Here is a 3,619-nt window from a genome sequence, read left to right on the forward strand (position 1 = left end):
GCTGTGTATTTGGCAGAAATTTGTCAATTATGCCAATTAGATGAACGGTTAAATACCGTCGAGTAAAAGATTAATGGCCTAGTTGTGCATTTGGCAAAAATGTGTCAATTATGCCAGTTAGATGAACGATTAAATACCGTTGAGTAAAAGATTAATGGCCTAGCTGTGTATTTGGAAAAAAAGTGTTAATTATGTCAGTTAGATGAACGGTTAAATACGGTTGAGTAAAAGATTAATGGCCTATATGTGCATTTGGAAAAAAGGTGTCAATTATTCCTGTTAGATGAACGGTTAAATACAGTTGAGTAAAAGATTAATGTCCTAGTTGTTCATTTGACAAAAAAGTGTCAATTATGCAAGTTAGATGAAAGGCTAAAGGCCTTTGGTTAATAGAATAAAGAAATTATAATGTATTGTGATATAAATGGTACATAAAAGGCATGAAAGGATGGCATAAATGAAATGTATAATAGTGTATAAAAGTCCTGAAAGGATGACATAATTGAAATGCATATGGGTGCACTATCGGCATGAAAGGATGCTATAATTGAAATGTATAAGGGTGCATTATCGGCATGAAAGGATACCATAATTGAAATGCATACGGGTGCATTATTAGGATGAAAAGATGTCATAATTGAAATGCATATGGGTGCATTATTGGCATGAAAGGATGCCATAATTGAAATGAATATGGGTGCATTATCGACATGAAAGGATGCCATAACTGAAATGCATATGGGTGGATTATCGACATGAAAGGATGCCATAATTGAAATGCATATGGGTGCATTATCGCATGAAAGTATGTCATAAATAAAAACGCATAATGGTGCATTATAAGCATGAATGGATGCTCTCAATGAAAATAAAGAATAATAACTAAAGAGATAATTGGTAAAAGAAAAATAAAAAAAACGATAGGTATGCTAGGCATACTAAAATAATTAAGAAAATTGTGAATGGAATTCAGTTTAATCGAGGAGGATTATAGGATCCTTAAAGAACATACGATTTAGTACGAACTAAATAAATATGACATACTTATGTATACATAAAGGTTATTTTACCATATTATGTATCGCTAAGTTAATACTTAATGTGATTTGCTTCCACGTGTAGGTAAAAGCAGAGACAAATCAAATAAATAGTGCAACAGTAGCAACGTATATCATCAGTAGGGCAATTAAAATCATTTTGAAACTTATATGGCATGTAATTTAACTTAACAAAATATTTTTAAGGTGTGAAAAGGATAGTTTAATATTGTGATGACTTATAAGGATTTAAGATTTAAACAAAATTTTTACGGGTTTTCAAATGATTAATTGTTTATAAAGTGATGTGACATCTGTATTTCGTGTACAGAAAGGTATACGGGATATAGGTGTTAAGTAAATGCATGATTTAGATAAGCGTTATTTACTTATGGATTAGATGTCATATCTCTGAAGTAGGGGTCTCATGCTTCCCTAAATTATCTGCTAAGGGCTTAGCCATGAGTACACCCCTAAAGGGTCTCTAACCCTAATGCTATATCTGATGCACATTGTCTAAATATAATGCTTATATTCTTCTCTATTATCTAAATGTAACACTAACTCTGTTCTACATCATCTAAATGTAAAGCTGACTCTGTTGTGAATTATCTGAATACGATATTGAATTTGCTATGCACTATCAAAATGCAACGTTGATACTACTATGTAACACACAAGTAGTGGTTGACATCATGGTGTGGCTGAGGGTTATGCATCTAGGAGCTCACACACCCCTTTACCCTATCAGAATTTCCTTAGGTGATCGGGTGAGATTTGGAATTACATCAGAAACATACACTTGGCCCCTCAGATATATGGGTGAGATTCAAAATTACATCGAAAAAGTACACCCTGCCAACTTACTCCATCGAGTCTTGGGGAATATATGATCAATTAGTAAAAGAAGTGTCGTGGCACTAACTAGTATGTACATGGACATACTAACAAACAAGACAATTGGCCTACTGCTAAAGTAACAAGGGTGTCCTCATTGTTTCTCGAGTGTCACACAAAGGTTATGTTCATGACATCCTAACTGTTACCCTTCTAGATATTACTATTTCTAGTTGTTAATGAGTTATTATTTATCTCTTTTATGGCTCTCCTATCTACTATCTCGCTCGTTCTCTTATCTAGAACGCTATTCAATTGTTTATAATCTGTTACTACTGATATTCTATACTGATCTAGTTATATGTTACTTAAGGGCATTTTAATCATTCTGTAACTTTGGAGAACACTCTACGTGTTTATGATCTTAACAAAGATTATTGTGCTTACTGGTTATTGGCTGTGACATTGGCTAACCTGATATCTTACTCAGGTTCATTTTTGGGTAGCAATACTCTATTCATTATTACTATGCTTTCCCTCAATTCGCGCTTGAATTAAAGGAATAATTGTACAACCAACACTCTTGGTCATTCTTATGGTAAACGACACTATTGTTTCATAATCTGATTATTTGGTCATATGTATTATCGGTACAGCATGTACATTGATATCTGTCACATATTCACTGAAGATACTTGGAAGTGTTACGCATGATATGATTACTTTGGATGTAACCCACTCCCACGAGCACTATAGGCCCCTTTGGCCTTTTACGCCCCTCACGAACTATGTTCTATCCTTAAACAGGTCGAATATGATCATTCAAGGTGGGTAGTATCAATACTCTACCGATATTATCGATACACCTATGACTATCGACACCAAAAATATATTTTGTTTGTGAAATTAAGGCTTAGTATTGATACTACTATCTTAAGTATCGATAGTGTCGGGTAATATCGATACTCCCTGCCTGAAATCCTTAATTTTTGCCCTAATTCTTCCAATATCAATACTTAAACCCTAAAATGGTTATTTTAGGCTTAAAAAAACTAAAATAGAGGCCATGGTTTGATTATAAATTATCAAATAATGTCGTGGGAAGTTATTTAGGGTCTTATAGTGTCATAAAACACATGTTTTACAAGAATTTTACAATCGATGGCCTAAATCAAAATTAAAACCCTTAAATTCTCAACTACCAAATCCTGGCAATTTCTTGAAATTTATGAAGGCTTAATACTCCAAAGGATTAGAAATACACTACCTTGATTATTGAATCCCGAAATACAACTTCTTTAGCTAGCAATCACTCACCTCTAGGCTTGGATGATAAAACCCCTCTTTTTCTTGCAAAAATAAAATAGCAAAGCTTTAAATCCTTAATTGATGTTGTTGGAGGGATTAAAAATGGAATAAAAATATGAAAAAGGTTCAAAAACCTTACCTTTGTTATGGATATTGGAGAGGAAGAATAGGGAAATGGAGAAAGAGGAGAAATGAAGAGCATATGAAGATGAAAATATAATAGTCTTAATCTTTAAGTATTGGCTAATTATACTATTGGTCCTTCTTCATCTTTCTACTATACATAAATTCCATTTTTATTTCTAATTTAACCCAAGTCCATATCAATTAAGCCCAAAGACTTGAATTACAAATTCTGCGGACCCACTTACCTATCAGGTAAACCCAAAACTTATAGTTAGGAATTTGGGGTGTTACAACTCTCCCCCTCCTTAGAA

This window comes from Hibiscus syriacus, unplaced genomic scaffold, assembly GCF_006381635.1.
Source record: "Hibiscus syriacus cultivar Baekdansim isolate YM2019G1 unplaced genomic scaffold, ASM638163v2 tig00110151_pilon, whole genome shotgun sequence".
Classification (NCBI taxonomy): domain Eukaryota; kingdom Viridiplantae; phylum Streptophyta; class Magnoliopsida; order Malvales; family Malvaceae; genus Hibiscus; species Hibiscus syriacus.